General features: G+C 32.9%; 1 pseudogene; it reads left to right on the top strand.

Annotated features, from left to right (window-relative positions):
* Positions 1-5,958: 5,958 nt before the first annotated feature.
* LOC120128529 lies at positions 5,959-8,285 on the top strand (annotated as a pseudogene).
* The last annotated feature ends 7,373 nt before the right edge of the window (positions 8,286-15,658 follow it).

Here is a 15,658-nt window from a genome sequence, read left to right as displayed (position 1 = left end):
TGGGAGTGGCTGGCCACCTCTTTCTTAACTTGTCCAGCCATGGGGCATGGGTGGGACAATTAATGGATCATAATTACGTAATTAATAATATAACCATTATTGTTCGTTAGGGACATTCCTTTGAACTCAACTAATTAATATAATATACGTACTAATTGCACCTGCTGGCTGCTTGTATTATCTGACTTCATTTAGCACCTTCTACAACAATTATTTATACATAAACAACTAAAAGTTATTAAATTTCAAATGCGTGAAGAGGATATATAATGACTATAGGTACAGCTAAGGCTTATTAATTAATTAACAATAAACTTAGGTTTGTTCAATTGTGTTAAGAATTAACAATAATTCTCAACTTAACTTCGCATTTTCTCAAAAGAAAATCAGAAAAATGATTAATGCATATATTTAATGAAACCAGTTGCTTACATAGAATATAGACAGCTAAAATAAATTAAGTCGTAATATTTTTATTTTTCCGATAAATTAATCAGAGTAAATTACACAATTCATCACTAAACTTCAATTTCTTTCCTATTTCACTCATTGTACTTTAAATCTGTTCAATTTATTCATTAAACTTAATTTAAGTGGGTTTTTTTTGTCACTCCGTCGTTTTCTCATTAACGACGTTGTAAACTGGTTATTATATATATGCAAAACAACGTCGTTTTTTGTGAAAATTTCGTTTTTCTAAAATGGCGGAGTGATTAAAACAACAAATGTATTAAATTCAATGAGAATATTGAACGAATTCAAAGTACAATGAGTGAAATATAGATGATGATTGTCGCAATCTACCCAATTAATAATACCAAACTGAAACTCTTAAATGATACGAGCTTATTGCTCCATCGATCATGAACTTAACATTCTTGCATGTCTAGTTTTCGTTCATTCACAGCCGTTGAAGATGATAGCCTACTTTAATAAATTAATGGTCCCTCCACTATAAGATAATGTTTTATTGAGTCTTCTGGTTATTAAAAGTTATAAAATGGTCACCCGATTATTAATTATGTTCTAAACCCGTCATTTTTCATTAAAAATTTGACATCAATATGAGTTGTACGTGAACTTGCTGGCTGTGACATGATAAACTATTATCTCATAATCTCAAATGGCTATCATTTATCAATCAACATGTTAACGTCCACCTCAAACGATTACTAAAATTTTAACGGAAAAAGTCGAGTTTGGAACATAATAAATAGTCGAGTGATCATTTTGTAAATTTTAATAGTCGAGGGGCTCGACAAAGCAACTCCATATAGCTGAGAGATCATTTTGTAACTTTTAATAGTCAAAGTACTCAATAAAACATTATCCTATCAACCTATTTTATACACATATCTATTTCCTTCAAGATCAATAAAAAGATCAAGTTAAAGAGAGGATCGATTTTCACTCTTATTGACTGCGTAAATGAGTTGATTAACATGAATTGGAATGTTGATTTAAAGCACATAAGCAAGAATGCAAATAAGGTGGCGGATAGACTAGCGAAGATTGTCGCGACTAGAGGAGAAGTTCATATTGTTTTTTCCACCCCACCACGGGAAGTCATTGATATTGTCCAACGGGAAGCTGAAGATTACACGTTGACAGTAGAAGCTTAATCCTCTGTATTTTTAATCTTTTTGTTCACAAAAAAATAATAATAAAAAGATCAAGTTATGAAGAATATGTATCATGGCAATAAAAAAAATAGGTTAAACTAAATTAGTGGTCACTAAATTTTGAGGAGGTATTCATTTAAACTAATAATTTAAAAAACCTTAAATACCAAACTCAAAAGTTAAAAGAATCAAGTTCTGTTTTAAATTGAATAAGTTAAATTCAAAATCATTATATACATATTCATGAAAAGCATTTTTAAAAATATACTTTTTGGATATTTTAATACTAGCATGTTATTTTATCTATTTTTTCTATTTTTTTGTTAAAAATATCCTAATTATATTGTTAGTTTAATTTATGATCGTAAATATTTATTATAATTTTGAATATTTTATCTTCAAATAAAAATAACAAATTTTATTTTAAAAAAACGAAATAATATAGTGCAGAGTATTTTATCTTTTCTCTTGTAAGCTAAGCTAAGTTACTTCCACTTTCAAGTCAATCATGACTGAGATTTCAAGTATTGCTATTCACTTCACTATCAAGTCATAATCATCCACACCTATATATAACCGTTTATCCCTTCTTAACCTAAAATTAATGGATTTTGTGTTACAATCAACGCAAAAATTTATATTTTTTGTCACATTAAATTTATCTATTATTGTTTTTTTTTTCCAATTTTTCAAATTTTGATTTATTATTTTTAAAAATTTATTATTGATAAAAATATAAAAATATATATTTTAAAAAATAAAATTAAATAGTTTTTAAATATATATTTTATAAAATTAAATTATTTAAAATAATTATGATCAAAAGTTTTTTTTTTACTTTTAAAAAATCAGTAATGGATACAATTAATGAGATGAGTTGAGTACATTTTTCTAAAAGGGCCTACAAATGAAATTGTTAGGAGGGGAAGCTAATACTAAGTTGTTTTCCTAATGTAATATTAATATAATATTTTTATTGAAAACATGTTAAAAAGATAATAGTATATTTAGATTGATGAGTGATAATCGAAGATCTTCTAATAAAAGTGTTCAAAGTTTTTTAAAAAAAAAGTTTAAATATTTTTTAATACTTTTAAATTTGTTGTTTTATAATCTATGATATTTTTATATTTTATTTTCCTAAATTTTATATTTTTAGTAATTATTTTTTAAATATTTTTATATTTATTTTTTTAATAATTTTAAATTTAAATTTAAATGATATCTTAATTTTAAATTTTTATTAAAAAATAAATAAATATTTAAACTATATATAAAAAATAATTAAGTTGTTGAATCTTTAAGAAAATTTAATTATGCTTTTGGATCACGTCATCGAAATGACTATCCAGCTCAGTTGGTAGAACACAAGGTTCTTAATCTTGAGGTCGTGGGATCGAGTCTTACGGAGGACATTTCATAATTTGGAGGTCTCCTACGGAAGCTGCTCTCAACCTGGTGTTGGGGGTAACATACTATGTTATCTCCCTCTTATCCCATACATATAGGAAAAAATAGGGACAACCATTTTTTTGTATCACGTCATCATTCATGGTAGACTATTATATTAGTATTGTGAACTATCATATGAGAACTAAATCAATATATCATCCATATAACAATCAATTTTAATTCCTATTAGTCAAAGGATCAAATAGATTTTTTTCTTAATTTAAATGTCATAATAGATACAAAATAAATTTAATGATTTCATTAAATTTATTCCAAAAGTTTAATGACTTAAGGTACCATTAAACCTTTGTTTATAGCATTAGCATAACACTAAAAGTAGCCTCCAACATTTACTAAAATATTTATTTTGTCCCTATTATTTTATGAGTTTTTGGCCTCAATGTTTTATTTTGGGGCAAAAAAACTCCTATATAGATGGAAATCCTTATTAACACCTGATTAACACTTCCGAATAGTGGTGTTTTACTAAAAAATGAATAAGGTTCAAAATGAATGTTCTATCAAATATCAAGGGCCTTTTTAACTTAAAATGAAACATGGGAGCCAAAATACTCAAAGAAAGAATATGAGCGAAAATGATTATTTTAATAAATGTTAGGGACTAATTTTGGTATTATACCTTTTAACATGGGATTTTAATTAAGGGTGCAATTGCAAGCGAGGCTGAAACCGAGGTTAAAGAGGTGTGAGGGGGCACATCTGAAAAGCCCGCAGAAAGATAAGAAACCCACGTGGCAGGTAACGAGAGGTCACATTCATACGACGTGGCGAAACTGCCAGCGTGTTGGGTGGTGCATCCCAGCTGGATATTTCGCTTTGCTTTGCCGTACTTCTCTCTACTGCTTTTGCCGCCTTTGCTTTAACAACGGAAGAGACCCAGTGATTGAACAGAACCCGAATTCTACAAGTTACAACCTGAAGTGATATGATTCGATTAATCGGTTTAAAAAAAAATAGATCGGATTTGTGTTATATTTAAATTTAGGGTAAAAATATCTGATCTGATTTAATTAAAAAATAATTTAAATTTATCTTATATATTTAAAAATAATTGTAACAATTATTTTTTATATATTTTTTTAATAAAATATTTATTTTTATTAAATAAAGTAATATTTATTTATTTCAGATCAAGTTAGATTCGAGTTTTATATTAAAAAATTCAATCGAATGAAGTCAATTTTAAACTCGGATTTGATCGATCAACCCGACCCATTCCCATGAGACCACAAAGAGTTCGAAAACAAGCAGGAGAAACAGAGTGGCTAATGTATCGCCTCTGTTTACAAGAATGAAAGATCAATGATAACAAGAGAGAAAAGGGCTGAAGAAGCAGCTGACTTGCTCCAAATAAATTAAACAAAAATTTAGTGGAACAGCCTGCCGGTCTAGCCCATCAAGAATTGGTTTCCGGTTTTCAAATTGCCCATTCAACCTGTTTTTTTTTATTAATCTTGACTTATGACAGTGTAATATATATTTAAAAGATTTATAATTATTTAATAATAAACATTAAAACTATTATCTTTATTTACTTATTTGGCCTTTCGTGTATATGATATTAATTAATGCACAAAATATATATTTTTTAAGTATCATGATTAAATCCAAAGAATTCTTACCGATGTTGAATAAACCCTCTTATAGCTACTGTTTTAACAGGCTTTTGAAATTAAGATATGGGGTCATTCCAATTCTTAATTTAGGACTTTCTTCTTCTAAAAGCATTTGGAAAGAGTTACGTATCAAGCATGGAAAAATATCCTGGCACAAGATTGTCTGGTATCCCCTTCATATTCCCAAATTTAACATTATTACTTGGCTTGCAGTCTTGGATCGTCTTCCTACTAGAGAAAGACTTACTCGTATGGGAATTACAAACGTTGGCTCTTGCATCTTATGCAATGATGGCATTGAAACGAGGAATCATTTGTTTGTTGAATGTTCTATGGTTGCTGCTCTTTGGAATAGAATTCTAAATCTTTCTCCTTTGGATAAGCCTCATATGTCTTGAGATTCTTTTCTTGCTTGGGCATCTTCGACTTGGAAAGGAAAATCTCTCCTTACAACCATATTGAAGATTGCCTGGTGCTCATTCATTTACTACGTTTGGGAAGAAAGAAATAGACGTTTATTCCAAGGACGTGTTAGAACCATTGATGATTTGCTCTTTTCAATTAAAGAGATTGTTAGTGCTCAACTTAAGAATAGAGATACTAATAGTCTTGATTTTGTTAATATGCAACTTATGACTAATTGGGGCATAGGATAATCTTTATTTTGTTGTAATTAGCTTGTTTTTATCCTTGTTTGGATTATTTGTATTGTGACCTTCTTTGGATAATAAAATTTACTTATCCAAAAGAAAGAAATCTAATTTAATAAAAATCATTTTCACCGTATCATTAATTGGCTTTATTTTATCATAAGAGGACAGAGTTTGAAGTCCTAAGTTATTTATCATTTTAAGTGATAAATAATTAATTGTTATTTCTTGAAGTCTCATATTCGAGTATTAGAAATATTAAGAGTGTAAATGTTCAGATAATTAAAAGTTATTTTTAAATAAATATTATCTCACATTTAATCTAGATTAATAAAAAAAATCAGAAATAGAGGGACTAGGAGCAGAATTCGAACCGTATAATCTTAATGGTGAAATTGAACAGTGGAGTAATAATAATAATAAAAAAAAGAAACACAAGATCCAAGCTTAATTCAACAAATGCCAGCCTGCCTGCTGGTCTACCCTTCCTACCCCTTCCACTGGGTCACGTCTGACCTCACCTTTTTAAGGTTTCGCCTATGCGTTCCCGCCGTCCATTCTTCTCCTTCTCAATCTTATTTCTACTTACAGACATCATTTCTGTTTATTTCAATGGCGAAACCGAAGACCATAAGCAACACAAAGAAGCAATCATTCATTTCGGTTCCATCTCAGATAATAAACTCCCTCTCCTCCTCTTCCCTCCAGTCTCTATTGGTTTCTCCCAAGAGAAGCAGCTCCGGCAGCTTCTTTTTGGTCTGCAAACACACATGTAGAAGCCCGAGGGTGTGGTTGTTCGCCCTGTTTCTCTTCGGCCTTGTTGGGATGTTAAGGTTAGGCTGGAACGTCAACACTGTGATCCCATTCTCTCCCTACCCACACCCATGTCCCCAAACACAACAGAACATCGACCCCATTGGTCGAAACCACGACTCCTCGGCGGTGGTTGATGCTGGTAATCTAGGTCAACCCCCTCATCATGAGGAATTAGGTGAGTTCTGGAAGCAGCCTGACGGGATGGGTTACCGACCGTGTTTGGATTTCAGTCGCGAGTATCGAAAAGCGAGCGAATCCATCGTTAAAGGCAGGAGTAAGTACTTGCTGGTGGTTGTTTCTGGTGGCATCAGTCAACAGAGGAACCAAATCGTCGATGCCGTCGTCATCGCTAGGATTCTGGGTGCTGCTGTGGTTGTTCCCATTTTGCAAGTCAATGTCATCTGGGGTGATGAAAGGTAACAGAAAAGTAAAATCAAATTCATTTCAATCATTGGGTATCTTTCTTCTTGATGTTGTAATCTTCTGTTTCTTGTTCATCGTCCTTTTGCAGTGAATTTTCTGATATATTCGACTTGGCTCATTTCAAGAGTGTTCTTGAGGATGATGTTCGTATACTATCTTCATTGCCTTCTACACATGTAATGACGAGGCCAGTAGAGGAGAGACGGACTCCTCTTCACGTCTCGCCTCAATGGATTCGTTCACGTTATCTCAAGCGGGTAATCAATCCTTTTCCTCAATGTTATTCCAGCAAGTAACTTACTCGCCAAATATTAGGTTCTTTTGCCGTTAATGGATAGTCCACTATTAAAATTGTGGTTGCGATCGTGTTTTTCGGTATCATGGTTGTGAAGTAACGGTTTCGGACGTCAACTTTACCGCTATATGAGACATTGTGTTAACTAGCACCTATTGATACGATTCTCTTTTCTGCAATAGATAAATAGGGAAGGAGTTTTGCTTTTAAGAGGCTTGGACTCAAGGCTCTCTAAGGATCTTCCTCCTGATCTTCAAAAGCTTCGCTGCAAGGTACTCTGAATTCTGACCGGACTTGGAAAACTTTACCCTGTTCTTTACCGCGAGTTATGTTGGTCTATGGTTGTTCACTTGTTTGCTTTGAAGATTCTAATTTTTCATTATTTAATACCAGGTGGCATTTCAAGCTTTGAAATTTGCTCCACAAATCCTTGAACTTGGTAACAAGCTGGCCCAGAGAATGCAGGGCAAAGGACCCTACCTTGCTCTTCATCTTCAAATGGAGAAGGATGTATGGGTGAGGACTGGTTGCTCACCAGGCTTGAGTAAAGAATTTGATGAGTTAATCCAAGATGAAAGGAGAAGATTCCCCGAGCTTCTCACTTCGAAATCGAACGTGACTTACCGTGAGCGAAAGCTTGCAGGGCTATGCCCCTTGAATGCTTTCGAAGTGACTAGGTAATAGCTAGTTCTGAGTTATGCAAATGCCATGTGCTCCACTTGGTACCTTATTATGTACTGAACAGTCTTCTGTTGTATACGTTAGGCTGCTTAAAGCTTTGGAGGCTCCAAGGAATGCAAGAATATACTGGGCTGGGGGACAACCACTGGGTGGGAAAGAAGCCTTGTCACCTTTAACCAGAGAATTTCCCCATTTTTACAATAAGGACGATCTTGCATTGCCCGGTGAATTAGAGCCATTCGCCAAGAAAGCTTCTTTTATGGCCGCCATCGACTTCACAGTTTCCAAGAAAAGCGATGTTTTCATGCCATCTCATGGCGGAAATATGGGCCACGCGATTCAGGTTCGCCAGCTACTTCGATTTTTTTTTTGTCTCGAGTAACAGCTTTCGTCTAAAACCACATATGCTTCTCCGCGGCCACTCGAAAACCGATTTTTGTTGTTGGTTGTTTGATACAGGGACAGAGAGCATTTTCTGGACACAAAAGTACATAACTCCAAATAAAAGACACATGCTTCCTTATTTCCTGACCTCTTCAATGGCTGAAGCAGAGTTCGACGGCATCATAAAAGAATTACACCATGAATCACTGGGGCAGCCGGAACTCAGGAGCAGCAAAGCCGGACGGGATGTAACGAAGTATCCGGTCCCGGAATGTATGTGCAACGATGTACGTCCCCACTCGATTTGATGCCAAGGCTTCCAACACAACTACATCCATTGAGTATTGAGAAATTATTGGTGGTTCCTCTGAATTTGAGCCCTTTGAAAATTGAGAAAAATAGTTTCTGGGGGCACTGATGATTCTCGGGAGCGCGGCATCAAGAATGACTGCAGCCGGTATGAGATTTGAGCAAGCATATCGCATGTTGACATATAATGAGAGAATATATACACACACACACGATATAGTATCGTTTTTTGATTCTTTAAGAATATATTTATTTGTATTAATTGGATATATGTACCTGATAATTTATATAAATGCGTATATATGTGTTCATTAAGAGTTTCTTCTTTCTTATTGTCATGTTGGATTCACGTAATTGAAATTTCCTCGTCTGTGTTCCTTTTCCAAAGATTTGGGGAAGTTATTTTTGTAACCTCTCTGGGACCTAAAATGCTTAAATACACAAAATTGCTATTTCAGGGTTATATAGAAAGGAGGGTTCTAAACCTATAGGGTGACCTTAATACTAAAAGGGGTGTTATTTTCTTTAAAGATATTAAGTTTGAATAATTACATTTATAGGATATCGATCTTGAGTTCGAATAAATGTATCTATAGGATGTCTAAAGATCTTTAGTTCGAATAATTGCATCCGCATGATGTCTAAAGATCTTGAGTTCGAATAATTACATCTGTAAAATATCGGTATTAAGTTCTAATAATTATATCTGTAAAATATCGGTATTGAAATCTTATGATTACATCTGTATAATGTGTGTACGTGTAAATTCTAAAGCTTTGAAAGCAAAATGCCTTTTAACTTATTTCATCGAACTCTTTTGCTTTTTACTTCACCCTTGTTTTCTTCATCATAAAGGGTGGTCTGGTGCACACGCATCAATTGCAGTCCAACGAAGTCACTATCAACTATATATATATATATATATAATAGGATAAATTATACATTAGTACTTAAATTATTAGTTTTGATCCGTTTTAGTATTTAAACTTTCAATTTGTTCAAAATCAAACCTAATATTTAGTTTTCATTTCATTCTAATACCCCACCGTTAAAACCTTAACGCATTTAATACTTAAACTATCAGTTTTGGTCCACTTCAGTACCTAAACTTCCAATTTTTTAAAAAAACTTAACTTTAAATTTTGAATAGGTTGCTAAAATGAAATAAAAATTAAATTTTAAGTATAGTTTCAAAAAAAATAAAAGCATACTAAAACATATCAAAACTGATAGTTTAGATACTAAACATATAATTTATCTTATATAAAATATATTATTTTCTTAAATGATATGGATTTAAATAATTTTACCTGCATGTACTAAATTTAATTAAAATTAAATATAAACACTATCTTATAATTATGTTTAGAATACTAAAAAAATGAAACAAATGATTTTTGTCGTCAAAATACTATCTAAAAGTATTCTTGGAACATAAACCAAGAAATTTTAAAATAGTGATACAAGCTCATTTTATATAAATAAAAGGATAAACTATATCATATATCATTGAACTTTAGGCATTGTATCGTTTATATCACGGAACCTTCAATTTTATCAATTATAGCACTGAATTTTGATTTTCATTTCAATTATACCACTAAACTATTAAATCTTTAACGACATGATGACGTGGCTGATGGTTGTCAAGGTAGACACTTTGTTGAGTTAATCGATTGACGGAATCGGCCAAGAGGGGGTGAATTGGCAATTAAAATTTTTGTGGAAGCTTTTGCAGAAAATTGAAAGTAATTGCACAGCGATTTACAGTGGTTCGACTTTCTCAAACAAAGTCTACGTCCACTACCTTAGCTATCCACACTAAGGATTTTCCAACAAATTCACTAATTTGTTCTTTCTTTTGAGGCCAAAGAGATAACCTTACAATTCCCTCAAGAGTATACCCCAACTCTTGAGAACACTCTTTTTCCCAAAAAAAGAAGATTACAAATTTGCAAACTTACAAGAAAACCTCACAAGGTAAGATGTTTGCACAATTCTAGAACAAGAAAAGAACACTCAAAGAAAATTACAAATGAGCACAATAAGTGTTCTTTGAAAGCAAAATGAATATTGAATGAAAATTGGCTTGAATTGCACAAACTTTGTGTTTAATGCTTTCTCTCTTGTTTCTCTATGATTTGTTGTTGATCAAGGGCTTCAGAACTTGTTTAAATACACCTTGAATCTCTTCTGAACGTTGGGGATGATTAGTGAAGATCATATAGTCGTTTTAGTGTGAAAACAATTAATAAAACAGTTTGGAGCGTGGGGGGAATCGGTACCCCCTATGGGGAATCGGTTCCCTAAGTGTAAAATTCAAATATTTCGACCGTTGAACAGGGGGGAATCGGTACCCCCTATGGGGGAATCGGTTCCCTCCGAGCATTCTGGAAATCTCGGAGCCAAACCCTTCAGGGGGAATCGGTACCCCCTTGGGGGGGGGAATCGGTTCCCTCTGAGCAATCTGGAATTTTTGGTTTTAAAATGGTTCGAAATACTTTGAAAGATTATTTTGAAATTGTTTTAAGATTAAAACTTAATTTTACACTTAAGTAAGGATTAAAAATGATTTTTGAAATATTTTGAGTAATGTTTTGATATTCGAATAATTATATCGAATATACTTAGAAAATCATTTTGGAAAATCTTAAAATTCATTTAACTTAATTTGTTATATCGAAATATCAAAATGTTTTCAACAATCTCCCCCTTTTTGATATAACAAAACATTTTAGTAATTTTAAGATTTTGAAATCAAGTTTTGAAATTACTCCCCCTTACTTTAACACTTCTCCCATTTATCATTTTAAAAACATTTTAAAAACACACACTTCTTAAAACACACTTCTCCCCCTTTTTGTTAAATCAAAAAGATTCAAATAAACGTGAAAAATATTAAGCCAATTAATTAGGTATATGTATGCATAAGCTGCTAAGATCACAATTAAGAGAAACGTTAGCCATTAGTTCCGTAATCAATATTCATAAATAATGTGATATGGCAAAATTGGTCATATTGCTAATAATGATGTAAATGATGCAATAACGAATAAAACACACCAAACATATAAGTTCACACCATCCATAAATCCAAAATCCAACAATCCACAAAATCAAACAATTCAAAATGTTGAAACAATATTCATTTTGTTCAAAGTTTTAAAGCTAAACACAAAATCAAGCATCCGGATCGGTAGGAGGAAAACGGGCTCGCATAGCGGCCATTTCGTTAGTGAGGTCATTAATACGTGCGTTGGTTGCTTCATTATTTGCACGTATTTCCCGAAGAATTTCTAATTGTTGAGCTCCCATTGTGGATAAATGAGACTCTATAGAAATAAAGCGCGAATCCATGGTCGCATATCGGTAATCAAATGTCTCCATAAAAGATTGAAAATATGGAGGCATTTGAGTCGATTGATGTGCTTGCTCTTCGGGCAGCTCCTCGGCCTGCTCAGGTTCAGCTTCAGCTTCATCGATGTCTCGCATTAGTTGCTCAAGCTCGAGATCTTCGTCAGCTTCGGGTGGAGCTTGTGAAGAACTAGCTCCCGGAGTAGTTGCAGAAGATCGAACCTATTCCCCGGTTTCCTTATCCTTAATCAATCCCGCTCTCGTTAAGGAAAGAAGGTTAATTTGTTTCTTAAGAGGAAAAACGGCATCTAGACCGACTCTAAGCCCAGCTTTGGAAAACAGATTACTCAAAATACAACCGTAAACAAGAGATGAACAAAGTTTTTTATTAGGAACAAGATTTACGGTTTCAACAATTTCAGCAAAAATAATCTCGGAAAGGTTTATTTTTATGTTGTGTTCAAAACAATGCAACCACCAAAGGTCTAAAGCTCTAAGAGTAGAATAACGACCCCCGGATGGTCGAAACCACCAAGTGATCATGAGATGAAGAAAACGCTCATGAAGATCTAGAACACTTGCACTATCATTCTGTTTATATCGTGAGCCTAAAACTTGTTTTTCGTTTGATAAACCTTCATTATCCAAGCCTAAGGCATTGGCTATGTAATCCGGATCAAGATGGAAATATTGACCTAGGAGGTAGGAACGTACTCCTATGGTTTTGGTTTTGTCACGATTTTTGATACAAACGGCATTACAGTAGAAGATATGAACAAGTTGATGATAGACAATGGGTTCAAGTTCGAAAAGTTTATCAAATTTCCATTCGTGCAAGATAGGGAGATATTTAAAGTTAATATCAACCATAGTTTGAAGAGATGGGATACGTTCTTCCCTAATCTTATACGAGTCAAAATATTGGTAAAACCAATAACGATAATCTTTAGGACCCGGTTGATTGAAACAAGAATTTTGGATAGTCAAGTTAGGATCAAGATTTGGAATAGGATTTTGAGGAATAGGAGGAGGATTTGGTTGACGACTAGAACGACTAGATGAAGACCTAGCACGTTTAGGATTGGACATGGTTTAGGAAATTGGAATAGAATTGATAACCTGCAATTTTAAAAACAAATGTATGCAATTCAATTAATCCCAAAACTCAAGTGAGTCCTCAATATTTCAAGGTTCTCTAAATCAATCCTAATGGGCAAAGTTTTTGAAAAACTTTTGAAAAATATGGTTTTGAGAAACAATATATGTATAGTTTTCATAGCAACAACATAATTTAATCAAAACACAATAATTTGAAAATTAACATTTTTTTTTATTTCGAAAATTTAAAAAAATTTTTTGGAAAATTCTTGTGTTTTTGATGAAATTAGTTGTAACATCTAGTTTTTAATCACTAAACAATCAATGCCCGATCACTATTTTAACCTAGAACTAATTAAAACTAATCCTATGTTCAAAATCAATGTAATAGAGAGTTTAGAAAAATTTACCTTGAAAGATGAAGATTGAGGGGATTTTGATGTTGTTTGCATGATTTTAATGATTCCAACAGGTTTAGAAGATGATATTTGAAGCAAATTCCGATTAATATCGTTGATTTGAGGCAAAAATGGAGATTTGAGAGATTTTGAGGTGAAGAACGGCGGAAGAAGAAGAAAAGGAGGGTTTTGGGGTTTTTGGGGGTGTTCTGCCCGATTTAACAGAACCCCAGGGGGTATCGATTCCCCTGTGGAGGGAATCGGTTCCCCTTCAAAGGGGGAATCGGTTCCCTCATGGGGGGATCGATTCCCTCTGCACCAAAATGCTAAAATCCGACTTTTAAGCACATAAAATGCTAAATTAATCTTTTCTAGTGGTATAGGCAACTCATATATTGAAAAATAATTATGTTCAAACAATTAAATTAATCTTTAAACATTATTTGAACATAAAATTAATTTTCACTAAGAATCATAAACTCCCCCTAACTAATAGCAAGAATGCAATCAAAAATTATTATTATAAGCATTTTTCAAGATTTATTAAAAATGCTAAAATTATTTTAAACACTAAGTGAAGATAGGTTAGTTAAACCTAATTCTCTCCTAAGTGTCCAAAATCTTTCCTTATCTAAGGGTTTTGTAAAGATATCCGCTAATTGGTGCAAAGTATCAACAAATTCTAGAACTACATCTTCCTTAGTGACATGGTCTCTAATGAAGTGATGTCTTATTTCAATGTGTTTAGTTCTAGAGTGTTGGATGGGATTTTTAGTGAGAAAAATAGCACTAGTATTGTCACACTTGATAGGAATAGTACCTACTTCAATTCCATAATCAAAAAGTTGTTGTTTCATCCATAAAACTTGTGCACAACAACTACCAGCTGAAATATATTCGGCTTCAGTGGTAGATAATGCAACACAATTTTGTTTCTTTGAAAACCAAGAAATCAACATATTTCCAAGGAATTGGCAAGTACCGGAGGTGCTTTTCCTATCTAATTTGCATCCTCCATAATCCACATCAGAAAAAGCATGCAAGCTAAAGCTAGAGTCTCTAGGATACCAAAGTCCTAAACTAGGAGTGTCCTTAAGGTATCTAAAGATTCTCTTAACAGCTAGTAAATGTGATTCTTTAGGACATGATTGAAACCTAGCACACAAGCAAACACTAAACATAATATCCGGTCTACTTGCGGTTAGATAAAGCAAAGAGCCAATCATTGACCTATATAATTTAACATCTACACATTTACCTCCTTCATCTAAGTCAAGCTTTGTTGAAGAGCTCATTGGAGTGTTATGAGGTTTCCCATTTTCCAGTCCAAACTTTTTGAGCACATCTTTGACGTACTTAGCTTGATTAATGAAGATGTCATCTTTTCTTTGCTTGATTTGGAGTCCCAAGAAAAATGAGAGCTCCCCCATCATGCTCATCTCAAACTCACTTTGCATTAGCTTAGAAAATTCTTGGCAAAGAACATCATTAGTAGAACCAAATATTATATCATCAACATAAATTTGAACTACTAATAATCTTTACCTTTTCTCTTTAAAAACAATGTAGTGTCAACCTTTCCTTTTAAAAAAACTTTTTCAATTAAAAAATTTGACAATCTTTCATACCAAGCTCTAGGAGCTTGTTTTAAACCATAAAGAGCTTTTGTCAATTTTAAAACATGATCCGGAAAATTTGAATCTTCAAAACCTGGAGGTTGTTCTACGTACACTTTTTCTTTTATAAAACCATTTAAAAATGCACTTTTAACATCCATTTGATATAATTTAAATTCATTGAAACATGCAAATGCTAATAACATTCTAATTGCTTCCATCCTAGCTACGGGAGCGTATGTTTCATCATAGTCTATGCCTTCTTCTTGAGTATAGCCTTGAGCAACAAGTCTAGCCTTGTTCCTCACTATATTACCACTTTCATCAAGTTTATTTCTAAAAACCCATCTAGTACCTACAGTAGATTTATTACTAGGCCTTTCAACTAATGTCCATACTTTACTTCTCTCAAATTGATTTAATTCTTCTTGCATAGCCATAATCCAATGTTCATCTTTTAATGCTTCTTTGATGTTCTTAGGCTCTATGCATGAAATAAATGCAACATAATTACAGATATTTCTAAGAGAAGATCGAGTAGTTACCCCTTTTGATGGATCACCTATAATTTCACCATCCTTGACATAGTTGTACTCTCTTGGAAAAGATACTTCCCTTTCTTCAATGGTTGGATTCTCGAGGGGATCATGAGTTTCCTCATCTTTTGTTTCTTCCTTTGATGATGATTCTCCAACGTCATGTCTAACGTCATTTGCTTGTACAATACCTACATCATCATTAACAGAAGAATCCTTCCTCGGAAGGGGATTATCATCGAAAACAACATGTATAGACTCTTCTACAACTAAAGTTCTTTTATTAAATACACGATAAGCTTTAGAATTTAAGGAATAACCCATAAAAATTCCTTCATCACTTTTAGCATCAAATTTGCCAAGATTTTCTTTACCGTTGTTTAAAAC

The sequence above is a fragment of the Hibiscus syriacus genome, unplaced genomic scaffold (assembly GCF_006381635.1).
Source record: "Hibiscus syriacus cultivar Baekdansim isolate YM2019G1 unplaced genomic scaffold, ASM638163v2 tig00110481_pilon, whole genome shotgun sequence".
NCBI lineage: Eukaryota > Viridiplantae > Streptophyta > Magnoliopsida > Malvales > Malvaceae > Hibiscus > Hibiscus syriacus.
Note: the sequence above shows the minus strand (reverse complement) of the source record. Positions and strands in the feature narration are given on the sequence as shown.